Raw genomic sequence first — 13,840 nt, forward strand, 5'->3', positions numbered from 1 at the left:
GGCCAAGCGTCCCTGGGTCCGGGTGAGACCATGTGTCCCAGGATCTGGGTGAAGCCTCGTGCACCTAGGCCCGGGTGAGCCCAAGTGGCCCTGGGTCGGGGAGAGGCCAAGCGTCCCTGGGTCCGGGTGAGACCATGTGTCCCTGGATCCGGGTGAGGCCTCGTGCACCTAGGCCCGGGTGAGCCCAAGTGGCCCTGGGTCTGGGAGAGGCCAAGCATCCCTGGGTCCGGGTGAGACCATGTGTCCCAGGATCCGGGTGAGGCCTCGTGCACCTAGGCCCGGGTGAGCCCAAGTGGCCCTGGGTCTGGGAGAGGCCAAGCGTCCCTGGGTCCGGGTGAGACCATGTGTCCCTGGATCCGGGTGAGGCCTCGTGCACCTAGGCCCGGGTGAGCCCAAGTGGCCCTGGGTCTGGGAGAGGCCAAGCATCCCTGGGTCCGGGTGAGACCATGTGTCCCTGGATCCGGGTGAGGCCTCGTGCACCTAGGCCCGGGTGAGCCCAAGTGGCCCTGGGTCGGGGAGAGGCCAAGCGTCCCTGGGTCCGGGTGAGACCATGTGTCCCTGGATCCGGGTGAGGCCTCGTGCACCTAGGCCCGGGTGAGCCCAAGTGGCCCTGGGTCTGGGAGAGGCCAAGCGTCCCTGGGTCCGGGTGAGACCATGTGTCCCAGGATCCGGGTGAGGCCTCGTGCACCTAGGCCCGGGTGAGCCCAAGTGGCCCTGGGTCTGGGAGAGGCCAAGCGTCCCTGGGTCCGGGTGAGACCATGCGTCCCTGGATCCGGATGAGGCCTCGTGCACCTAGGCCCGGGTGAGCCCAAGTGGCCCTGGGTCTGGGAGTGGCCAAACGTTCCTGGATCTGGGTGAGACCATGTGTCCCTGGATCCAGGTGAGGCCTTGTGCAACTAAGCCCGGGTGAGGCCACGTGCCCCTGGGTCTGGGAGAGGCCAAGCATCCCTGGGTACGGGTGAAGCCAGATCCTGGGTCCGGGTGAGGCCGTGCGCCCCTGGATCCATCCGGGTGAGGCTGGGTCCCAGGCCCGGGTGAGACCACGCGCCCCTTGGGTATGGGTGAGGCCACGTGCCCCTTAGTCCAGGTGACGCCGTGCCCCTGGGTTCGGCCGAGACCAAACCAGAGGGAGTCGGACCTCCATTACCACCATTTGTCCACCATCCAGAGCTGAGGGGTCAGTGCTGACATGTACACATAAGGAACTACTGGACATCGAAATTGGGTCTCAAAAGAACTGTTGGTCCAGGGGGAAGCTCGCTACAGATTGATTCATTTGCCTGTCAGCAAAAATATTATTGCTCGTCTCACATTCAGTTCTTATTAGTATATATCTAGTGACATTTGATCTCATTCATCTAGAGGAAATGATGAACAACATAGACTGAGGAACAAGAACAGAACCAGAATCAAGGAGGCATCGATCGGACTATCGGGCCTCAGAGGGAGGATAGGGGAGGGTAGGGGGAGGGTCGGGGGAGGGGGAGAGTTCAACCAAAGGACCTGTATGCATGCATATAAGCCTATCCAACGGTTAAGTTCAACAGGGGATTGGGGCATGCGTGGGGAGAGGGGTGGGATGGGAATGGGGGGATGAGGACAAATATGTGACACCTTAATCAATAAAGAAATTTAAAAAAATAAAATAAAAAAATAAAAAAAAATAAAATTAATTAAAACATGATTTAAAAAAAAAAAAAAAAAAAAAAAAAAATCATAATACTACTGCTGTTGAAATGCTCTGCTATAGATGAAAGGGCTTTTACCCTGAATTGATAATTATTGAAACTGGGTGTGGGTTACATGTGAGTTCATCACCATGCTTTAACCACAACTTTGTATGTATTAAAATTTTTTTAATAAAAGGTTTACAAATGCTATAATAGCACTTTGTAAGATAAATGTTCTCTATGCCTGTGTTACTCACAAATGTCATTAATTCAGCATTGATTAAAGTTAAGAGTTGAAACAAGATGCCAAGTTTCAACTAATGGTGATTAATAAAATTTAGTGAGACACTATAAGATTTTTTTAAAGGTTTTAATATAATTGCTTTTGAGAATACAAACACTGAATTAACCATTATCCTTTACATACAAAGAAACAAAAGATTATCAAATAATTACATAAAAGCTCCAAAGAGTTAAGGAAAAATCTATATTTATTCTATAATATGTCATCATGAAGTGAACTTTTTGTGACAATCTATCAGTCAAAATATTTCTCATATTGAAAGATTTGGGTTAAGAAATCTAAGGAGGATAGGTTTTTAAACGTAATTCTATGAATGTTTGCTATAGAAAACTACACTTGTTAAAATATTTGTGATAGCCCAGCCAGTGTGGTTCAGTGGTTGAGCGCCAAACTACGAACCAAGAGGTCATGGTTCGATTCCTGGTTAGGGTGTATGCCTAGGCTGCGGACTCGATCCCCATTGTGAGGCATGCAGGAGGTTGCCAATCAATGATTCTCTTTCCTCATTGATATTTCTCTCTCTTCCTCTCTGAAATCAATAAAAATATATTTTAAAAAAATATTTGTGATAGAAAACTGTTTGTTCATCTAAAGTCACAAATTGCCTTTTTCATAAGAGTTTGATGTTATTTCCTAACCTGGTAAAGATTAAACCATTGTCTATGGCACACTTCTTGAATTCCACTTAAATTCCACCATTACAGAATATGTACAAATTGTTTAAGAATTAGGAAGGTATCTATACACACTCCTCCTAATGAAATCTTATTTTTAAGAAAAACAAATGAATAAATCTATAGGCTTATGCTTCTAATTAAAAAATATAAATGTCAAAGAATTTTTATAGCAGAGTTTATCATAATAGCCAAAAACTGAAATCAACCCAAATGTCTACCAACAAGAGAAGAGATTTATTTTAGTTGTGGCACATTTGTGCAATGGGATACTACTCATAAAATAAAAGAACAAACTACTGTAACCCACAACGTGATGAATCTCAAAACCATGATGTTGAGTGAAAGAAGCCAGACACAAGAGTGCATGCTTGATGATTCCATTTATATGGGCTTAAAGATGGCTGAACTGAAACCATGATAGGAACTAGATCAGCAGTTGCCTGTGGGGACTGGAGATTACCTAGAAAGGGCCGTGATAGAAGGTTCTGGAATGATAGAAATAGTCTACATCTTGTTTGGGATATTGGTTACAAAGATATGTAAATTTGTCAGAGCTCATTGGATTGAACACTAAAGGTTCATGCATTTCACAAAATATTACCTCAATTAAAATTCACCTCGATTGAAAAATAAAACCTAGCTGAGATGGGAGGCTACAAAGTAGGAAACATCTGGTCTCAAGTCAGAATACCTGAATATGTGCCCAGGCTTTGTGCCTGATTAATTCAGGATCTAAAATTGCTGGTGTCCCAACACTTGTTTTGTTCTCCCCCTTTTATAGTAATAGGACCTCTGAATTTGTATCTGGGAACATACCCACGTGGAACCATTGCCCAGCCTCCCTCGCAACTTCAAGAAGGGACATGCTTTATTTTGTTCCTTCCTCTTTCCTGATGGTAGGAATGCTGCCATTGGAACTGCTCTACCAGCCATCTTCAACCATGAGGTAACCTTGAGAATGATGCTACAACGGATGGATCAACAAGATAGAGTCCCTTTTCATCCTGAACTGTCTACTTCTTAACTCCTATCTTGTTTTAGAATCTGTTCCTAGCAGCTAAAACCTAATCTAAACGATGTTTCAACCTCCAAAAATGTACATTGGGAATGATTAATTCATTTTTCATTGACATCACAGATTCCAATGAAATAATGGACATGAAAGGGCTGTGAAATATATACAAGGTGCTATACAAATATAAGGAATATCAATTACTCTACTAATGAATCTAAATGTGACCTTGGTTATTTTCGTGCACTTGTAAAGTTGGTATTTTTCATTGTTAGGCAATCTATTAACATCATTTCTATATTTAAACTAAAAGTAATTCACACAAAAAAGTTCTCCAAATTATCTCATGTCTAACTCAAGCCTTTCCCAGATGATAAAAATAAATAACATTGACAGAACTTTGATATTGAGCAGTTATTGAGTGTCACTCATCATCCCAGGTACCAAAGCAGAGTAATTCACCTAAAATCAATTCACCAACTAGAAGTTTGCAGATAATGGAATTACCAACAATTAATTCACAGAACTAACCAATTCAACAATTTAGTTATTAGGCAGGAGACTAATTCCGTGAATTATTAATTCACCGAAGACATGCTTCCACTTCCAATCTACTTTACTGCTTTCCCTCTTAATTAAGAAGCCCTGAAATATTCTAATTGTGAAGCATGCAGAAAGCCGACATTGACTGACTCTAGATCAATGAACCCATAAAACATAAATGAACTGTTGAGTTATGCCAACCTGGCAGAAATTTGCAGACACTATTTCCAGAGAGTTCAGATCAACGGCAAGGCCTTCAAAGCATCAGAAAGGACACATTCATGCCCATGTTCAGCATAATCACTATAAATAAAATGAAGTAGGCAATCCAAGCCTAATAAATATTAACCATTTTTAACCCAGTCCTCTTGACTTTTCTGTTCTCCATTGTTAAATGCATTTGCTAGTTCAATAATAATAATAAGTTTGTGCTAAGTGACAAATAACCACAAATCTTCAGTAACACGCCCCCATGAACATCGATTCTCCTACGCCTGGGGTTGCAGGGCAGCTGGGGCAGCTCTGCCTTGGGCTGTGGTTTGGTGGGTCAAGAGGAGATGTTCTGCTCCCTTCATGCCATTCTGCAGCCAAGGCTGTGGTGTGGCTTCTCCCCATCATCTTGTGATGGTAACAGACATACAAGAAGCAAGCAAAATACCCAAGGTCTCTTAAGATCTAGTCCCCCAACTTGCCCATTGTCATTTCCACACACATTCCTATAGCCAGAGCAAGTCAACTGATGCCAAAATCAAGGAACGGAAAAACACATGCCACCTCTTCTGGGAAGAAATGCAAAGTTTCAAGGAAAAAAGGGCACAGATGCAAGAAGGAGTAAAGAACTAGGGCCAATAATTCAATCTGACACAGGCAGGCTTGGTTAATACATTGAAGACATGCCCAGGCACAATTCCTCATCTAACACCTGTACCTACATCCCTTTCTCGAGCAAGTAAATCCAAGAAAGAAGAGAAGTGGGAAAGGCATATGACTAGATTGAAAACTTATTGTTCGATAGGGTGAGTTTCCAGTCAGGGTAATTCCCTCCCTGAAGTCTAAGCACTTAGCACTATGAACCATTGAAGAAAAGAAGGAATGCAGCTCACTTTTCAACATTCTACAAAGTACAGATAGCTATGAAAGGGCTATGATTGACACCATGGTGTATAAGGGGTTCATCTAAGATACAACAAAAATATGAATAATTTTTCCTCTATTCCTCATAGTGGACTAAAATCAGAATGCATATTTAGTCACCCTGAACATGCTACTTTTTTCATGTTTTCATTTTTATTCTACTCCTGAATTTACTTTCTTGCCCTACAACCTCCTCATGATGATTTCACCTCTGCTTTTCTGAGGGTGTAGATAATGGGGTTCAGCATGGGGGTGACGATCATGCAGAACATGGCCACCAGTTTGTCCTCAATGAAGGTGAAGGGGGCCGCATGTAGAGGAAGATGGCAGGTCAAAAGCACAAGAGGACCACCGTGGTGTGAGAGACACAGGTGGAGAGGGTTTTGCACCTCCCCTCTGCAGAGAGGTTCCTCGAGTGGACAAGGATGATTATATAAGAGGACACCAACAAGAGGAAGGAAAGGACACAGATTAATCCACTGTTGGCCAACACAATAACCACCTCCACAGAAGTGCCAGGGCAGGCAAGCTTGAATAAGGGATGGAGGTCACAGAAGTAGTGGGCAAACACATTGGGACCACAGAAGGACGATTAAAGAGGGACAATAATCTGAATCATGTGAGTTCACCAGTTGAATTGTTTCTCTCTTCCAGCTTCCAGAACTATGAGGAATAAATTCCTGGTGTTTAAGCTACCCAGTCTTATGGCATTTTGTTATGGCAACCTGAGCTGACTAATACAAATGGGTGCATCTACATATACTGATGTTGAAAGAGATACAAAATATATGATTATGTTTTAAAAAGCAAGTTGAAAAACAATATGCATAATACTATAGATGTAAAAAAAAGAAAAGTAACTTGTTCATCAAATCCATATGTTCTCAGTTTTTTCCACTAACCCTTTACAACTCAGACAATGGCCTCTTCGCGTTTAGTAGAAAAAGTTCTCTGCTGCTACAATGATCATCAAGGGAAGAAAAGAGCCAATTAGTTCTCTGTTCTGTGGCTTCAATGAGTCCTCCTGTTTCTGTGGCCCACATCCAGGCTTTATGGCACAATGTCAAACTTTGGCAACTAATTATACTCTAAGGAGTTGAGACAAAGAGTTAGGTAAAGTTTGCAAAGGAGCAAATTACTGCCATCCCTTAGGGGTTCTTCGGGGCTAAAGGAGAATGTCTTTCACCTCCTTGAGATTCCCAGGAGCTTCAGGTAAGAAATTAAAGGCATGACTGGAAGCTGCAAGAACTCATACCCACTAAATGTGCACGTCACTGAGGGACAACAGCTTGCAGTTCCTCCTCCTATAACCACACTGTGGACCAAAACCAAGGCACAACATCTCCCAGCACACACATTACATCCATAAAAGAAGACACTTAGAAGCAGCTGGGTTGCATGTCAATGCAAAAAAAATAAAGGTTATTCTTTCCTGACTACTTCTTCCGTAGGCAGGTGGCTCTGGAAGGGAGGTGGCTCTAGAAGGGAGGAGGATAGAACCATTTACAAAATCCCTACTATGTGCCAGGTGCTGTGCTAAGCACGTAATCCATTGGCCTAACCAATGTGGCAAAGAGCACAGTGGTCACCAATAGCCACAGCTCTCCTCTTCTTCCTGGGTACACAGTGTAATGCTATTTCCCTACCAATAGAATGTGCATGAAAGTGATGGATTGTGGCCAATGCCACCCTGAACCACCAAAACAGGTTCTCTTAAACAAATCAAACCTCCCCACACACCCCAATGCTGAACCTGTATCACCAACACTGGGCCCCCTTTCCCTGATGGTGGGCTCTCTCTTGGCTCTTTTCATATTCTTTTATGTTGATGGATCGTGGCCAATGTCACCCTGAACCACCAAAACAGGTTCTCTTAATTGCAAATCTCACAGACCAAACCCAGCCCACAGAAACCTCCCACACATTGTCTTACACTTTCTCCCCCTCATCTGCTAGCTGGATGGTGACACTCTGGATGACCTTGGGAGTGTGGGTTAACGGTGGTGGAACCTGTATCGGCTTAGGTCCTTGAATGGTGCCAGCCACATTAAACTGTGACATAGATATGAAGCCACGGAGATCTGGGGGTTGCTTGCTTTTATGACAGTTAGTTTACCCAAATCATACAATTTATTTCACCATCTTGGAAAGTACAAATTAAATCATATCTTTTGTCTGCCCAGCTAATGGCTTGAGTCACACACGCCTTAAATAGGGAAGTCTATTAGCTCTCACATAATGTTGAATCCTATCTCTACACCAAATCATCCAAGAAACGTCTGAGGAACAGTGCAAAGGATCAAGGTCTTCCAAAACCATGCCTTGTCTTTGGTCATTGCCACCTGATTGGTTCTGCGTAATATGATGGGCATGGGTAGACTACCCACTACTGCAGGTTAGACTCCATACATGAGCTCCAAGGTCATAGTTCTCGTTGTTCACCTTCACATGCTCAGCTTCTGCTCCCAAAAACACAATGGTCCAGGTCAGCCAGATCCAGAGGGGCTTCTATCCCCAGGCACCTCCTGCAACAAATCAAGCCTCCCCACACACCCCAAGGCTGAAACTGTATCACCAACACTGGGCCCCCTTTCCCTCATGGTGGGCTCCCTCTTGGCGCTTTTCATATTCTTTTATGTTGATGGATCGTGGCCAATGTCACCCTGAACCACCAAAACAGGTTCTCTTAATTGCAAATCTCACAGACCAAAAGTTAGGAGGCCTCGGCCCTTCCCTTCCCAGAAAGCCCCCTGCTCTGTATGAAAATTGTGCAGACCAAGAGGAGAGGCACTTTTCGCTCTGTCTCAGGAAAGGCATACTAAGGTCCCTACACTCACTGCATCTGCATATTAAGAAGACGACTAAGGCCCTAGCTGGTTTGGCTCAGTGGATAGAGCATCAGCCTGCGAAATGAAAGGTTCCAGGTTCGATTCTGGTCAAGGGCACATTGCCTGGGTTGTGGGCTCGATCCTCAGTGATGAATACTTAAAAAAAGAAGAAGAAGAAGGCTACTCAGTTAACTTCTCAGAACTAAGACATTTACTCCTGCCTCTACCTATATAAAGCAGCAGCTAGCGGTTAATCTTGAATTTTGTATACATTATCTCATTTAAAGCTGTGAGTGAATGCTATTATTATTCTCATTTTACAGACAAAGAACTAGAGGCTCAAGGAGGTAGAGTGACTTGTCTTCAGTATCACAGCGAGTAGGTGGTCAGCTAGGACACAAACCAGATCCATCTGTCTCTAAAGCCTAAAGCAGGTCCTAAGCATCAGGAATCTGGGAGTGACTCAGCTGGGCAGTTCTGGCTCAAGGTCTCCTGGGGGTTGCAGTCAAGCTGTTGCGGGTGAGGATGGGGATCTGCAGTCCTATGAAGGCTTGACTGGGGTTAGAGAATCTGCTTCCAAAATCACTTGGCTATTGGCAGAAAGTTCAGCTCCTGACCACACGGTCCTCTCATGGCTGCTCATGAGAGAAAGAGAAAGGCCAAGAGAGAGGCTGCAGAGTCCTTTACAACCTAATCTCAGAAATAACACATCACCACTTCAGCTCTGTTCTGTTGGTCACACAGACCAACCCTGGTACACGTGGGAGGGGACCACTACTCGGAGCCATCTTGTTAGCTGGAGGCCACACAGATTTCTTGTCCTTCTTTTTCTTACCTAAATTTCCTAATTTTTTAACCATGAACATAAGAGGGGGAAACTACTGACTGCTGTCAAGGACACTTCCATCTCCCTGTTGTTGTTCATTTTTAGGCATCAGCTCCCTGGTTCCCTTTCCAGCCCAATTTCCTCCGTTGCCCTCTCAGTCTAATCAGGGATTGCTTCCTCAACCCAGTCCTCTGGCGCCACCTCGTGGCCGCATCCAAACCTGCTGCACCAGCCGGCGCTGCTCAAATACGGTCTGAAGGCCTTACCTGGCCACAGGAAAGTGACCTCCACAGGATGTAACTGGTAAGGGTTAGGGTCTCATGTTTTTCCTCAGAGGTCCCAGGGATCTCCCACAACCAGTCCCATAGGGATGGGAGGGCTGTTAGAACTTTGGGGAGCAGAGCCTAAACTTCTATTCTCCCTGCCTCCTCCTCCTGCTCTCCACGCTCAGCCAGGAACGAGAAGGTAGGCCCTTGATTCCTTCCACCTGACAGCACAGAATCTACCGTCCAAAAACTTCACCTGCACAGGCTGCCAGCAACAGCTTTGGGTTCACATTCATTTTAAAGAACTTTGTAGCCGGACGGGCGTGGCTCAGTGGGTGAGCGTGGACCTATGAACCAGAAGGTCACAGTTCGATTCCGGGCTGCCCAGGTTTGGGGCTCCATCCCCATTGAGGGGGTGTGGGGGGGCACGCATGCAGTAGGCAGCCGATCAATGATTCTCTCTCATCATTGATGTTCCTCTCTCTCCCTCTCCCTTCCTCTCTGAAATAAATAAAAATGTATTTTTAATTTAAAAAAAGCTTTGTAAAACATGACAAATATATTTTGAAGTACATTGAGTCATGAGGAAAAAATGCTTAAGTTTTCATTAATTATTGTTAACAAGTACTCCATATTCATTGGGAGAAATCAGAAAATTTAGGCAAGTAAAAATAAAAACGAAAGCCAGTCCTAATCCCACCAATACACATGATTCTGGAGTTGTTGTTATCTTCTAGGCACCTAACTAATTTTTAAGGGACTATTCTCTACCTATAGTTCCATAAATTGCTTTTCTCTCTTAAATTCCACAAAGGCAGTGACCAAGCCTGTTTTCTTCACAAAAGCACATCCCCCGGGCCCACTGCCCGCCCATGAGCAGACGATCAACAAAACGTAAGTTTATCAATGGGTAGCCACCCCTTATCGGGTGCTCCAGGCAATGTGTTGAGTTTCTCCGCATATTGCGGCATCAAAATCATAACCACATTCATTTGTGCAAAAAAAAACCTAACTGTCATCGTTTTTCTTAGTGAACTTACTCTGCTGAGTGGCGGGTCTGACGTAGGAAACTCCCCATGGAAGGCTGATGGCCAGGTGGGGTCAGGCCCGGAGGACCCCTCCCTGGGAAAGGGCCTCCACCGCGGCGGGGGCCTCTCACCTCCCTCGGCTTGAGCAGGAGGACGCCCAGCTCTGCTCAGGCACAGGGGCTGTGGACCCACCCAGGACGCCGGGGTTAGGGGCGCCCACATCCGCGCGTGGGCGCTTCTCAGTCCCGGATTCAACCAACCGCGCATTGAAAACAGCACTTTCGATCCGCGGTGGCGAATCTGCGGTGGCGAATCTGCGGTTGCGAATCTGAGGCTACGAATGAGAAAATACTGTTGCGGTTGGATGAATCCATGGGTGTGAAACCTGCCCATAACAAGGGTTGACTGTACTTATTTTTTTTTTTTTTAATCCGCCTAGAAGCGGACCCTGCAGTTCAAACCGGAGTTGTTCAAGGGCCAACAGTGTCCCACGAGCCACAGGCACTGCGCTCCCAAGGCCCGGGACAGCCCTCAGCTCTCTGCCACCTGGTGCTTGTCCAACGTGGAACGGTTCTGTGACTGCCACTCAGTCATCCTGGGCATAGGAGAACTTAGTAAGGTTCAGGCCTCCAAATTTTGGACCCGTGCTGTTCTGCATACACCCAGACACCTAGAAGCATCTTTCTCAAAGCAAAACACTTTCTGTCCTCAGCCAGGGGAGCAGTTAGGTCTGGAATAATTCCATTGTGAAATGCTCCAGATGGGAGCTTTTCGCCTAATCAGGAAATGGATGATAGCGACGGATCTCAGGCAGACCCCGACATACTAAAGCGTGCCATGCCTGGCACCCACCATGTTACAGTGAACAACTCAGGAGTGTACTGGAACTGTTACTAGTTATTTTGCCCTTGGCAAGCAAGCTAGCATTTAGCCATAGTCTCCATATGGTTGGACGAGATGAGGAGGATAGGAGAGAGAGAGAAAAAAGAAAGGGAGTGTTGTGGGGCCGGGGGTGTCCTCAAAAGGCCTGAGGGACCACCCTGCCTGATCTGCTGAGAACCTCATGGGGACCTAAAGGCCCAGGAGACACGTCTCCCACTGAGAGTGCTCAGTGCACCCTGTTTTCTGAGGTCAAGTATCTCCTTTACTCCCATTAACCAGCCGTCTGCTGGCACCCTTCCTTCATCCTTCAGGGCCACCCCTGTGACTACCGTGCAGTTTCCAGCCAAATAAAATAGTTAAGGTGAAAGTGTGTGTGTGTGTGTACATATGTGTGTGTGTGTGTGTGTGTGTACATGTATATGTGTGTACATACACACATACCTGGTCCAGTATTTTTAAGGTGACAGTCTTAGTCACCCACGCATACAGTCCTAGAGCTTTTACCTTTCAGGGTCATCCGCCACCTCCTCCCCTGACCCCGTCCTGCACGCTCATATCCCCGTCGCCGGGAAGCCTCACCGTGCTCCTCGCAACGCATGCACTTCCACACCCCACGCCTCCCCCGCCCTCTTTATCCTCCTGCTGAAACTCTGCTTCCGATTCAGCTCGAATGCCACCCGACTCAGTGCTTCTGGGATCCCTGTGACCTGTTCCCTTCACCCCCTCTGGCATGTCACAGCGTTCACTTTCCATTGGCACCACTCGCACCTGGCCCGTCCCTCGGCCTGCCCCCTCCCACGGGCAGGACGTCTGCTGCCGTCACCGTTGTCTCCCCGACCGGCCTGAGAAGTGTGCGCCGTGTCTGCCCACCGTCTCGCTTTCATTTCCCCCAAAGCCGGGCCTCTGTGAACACCTGGGGAACGTGCAGAGCGCTTTCCTTGTCGTGTGACAATGACAAGTTGCATCAGGGAGTGAAATGCTCTTTTTCTCTATATTTTCACCATCTAACACACCGAAGATTTTATGTGCATGCTGTTTTGTCTGACTCCTCTGATCAGAACATACGCCACATGAGGGCCAGGACTTCTGTCCCTGGTGTTGCCATGGATACCCTCAGTGGCTGGTGCATGGTAGATACTTGGTGTGTCACTGTTGAATGGATTAACTTGGCTCAGGCACGAGGAACGAGAGATCACAAAACAAAGTCATCTTTTGTCTGCTTAGTGTTTGCATCAAGCATAACAGAAAGGGATGAAATAAAACCTACCCCAGTTGCTACATATCCCAGCAATTCTGGGATTCCCCAAATCCATCCACAGCGAACCCCCTAAAACCGGGGTGGGGACCCTCTGAGAGCACACACAGCCACCTCTCAGATGCACACTCAGTTCTCCCAAGCCTCCTTTTCCCTTCATCGCCCCGGATGTGTGATTTGGGCTGAATTGTGTCTCCCCAAGTACCTCTGAATGTGAGTGTATTTGGAGACAGGGACTTTCAAGAGGTAATGCAGGTAAAAGTAGGTCACAAGGGTGGGCTTTAACCCACTATGACTGATGTCCTTATAAGAAGGGGAGAATGGGACACAGACACACACAGAGGGATAACCATGTGAGGACACAGGGAGATGGCCATCGACAAGCCACGAAAGGAACGAGCCCTGCCAACACCTTCACCTTGGACTTCTCGCCTCCAGCACCGTGAGAAATAAATGTCTGCTGCCTCAGCCCTTTCACCCACCCCCACCCCCCAGCCTGTGGCACCTTGTTACGGCGGCCCCAGCAAACTAATGGGATGTGGGAAGTCCCACAGGGAAGCGTGTTTTTGTCGAGGACGCCCCCACTGAATGTAGGGCAGTAAGCTGAGTGGTAAATGAAACAGTGCGGACACCAAGTAAGGAGGAGGGAAAGAAACAAACAAAGGCATGATGTGTTGACATTTTTTTATATTTGGTATTTGTAAGTCTTTAAAAAAAGAACATTTCAGGCCATTTTTTTCCTTAAAAAACAAAGAAAAGCAACCAACAGCAGTACTCTGTACAAGTATAACCAACATTAGAAATATGCATCATTCCAAAACAGTTACAAGGAAATTACAGTTTTAGAGTCTACATCAACACATCCTACCCTTATGTGCCCCACGGGAGGTAAAAAAAAAAAAAAAAAAGCTACAGTATGTTGAACGCTCGGCTGCTCTGGACAGTCTGAAAACGCAGGACTTGGGACTTCGGAGGCAAATCGACATCAGTCACCAAGGCTTGTTTAGCTCAGTAAGCGCGACCAATCATTCCAAAAGCGGGCCAGGCTTTTTCATCTACGTGGAAAGCAAACGTGAATCAGCTGCAGAGTGGCCCCCACCCCCACCCCGGAGCCTCTAACTTGACGAAGCCCAAATCCAGGGGAGCCAAGGAGGCCACCTCTAGCTGTCACTACACGCTCACAAGGAACACACCCCAGATGCCATTGCCTCTCGATCGAACTCTGGAGGCAAAACGTCTTTGCTTGGAGAAGAGAGCCAATGACCCAAATCCCCCAAGCCAAGGACCACCCACCCCACCCTGGCTGCGTTTCTGTATGTAACTCAACTACTAACGCAGGGCAACCCCACCCTCTCCACGGTCCCTCCAACTCTAGTTATTTGTTCCTGGGAGGGTTTGGGGCAAGAGCTCAAAAG

This window comes from Eptesicus fuscus, chromosome 13, assembly GCF_027574615.1.
Source record: "Eptesicus fuscus isolate TK198812 chromosome 13, DD_ASM_mEF_20220401, whole genome shotgun sequence".
NCBI lineage: Eukaryota > Metazoa > Chordata > Mammalia > Chiroptera > Vespertilionidae > Eptesicus > Eptesicus fuscus.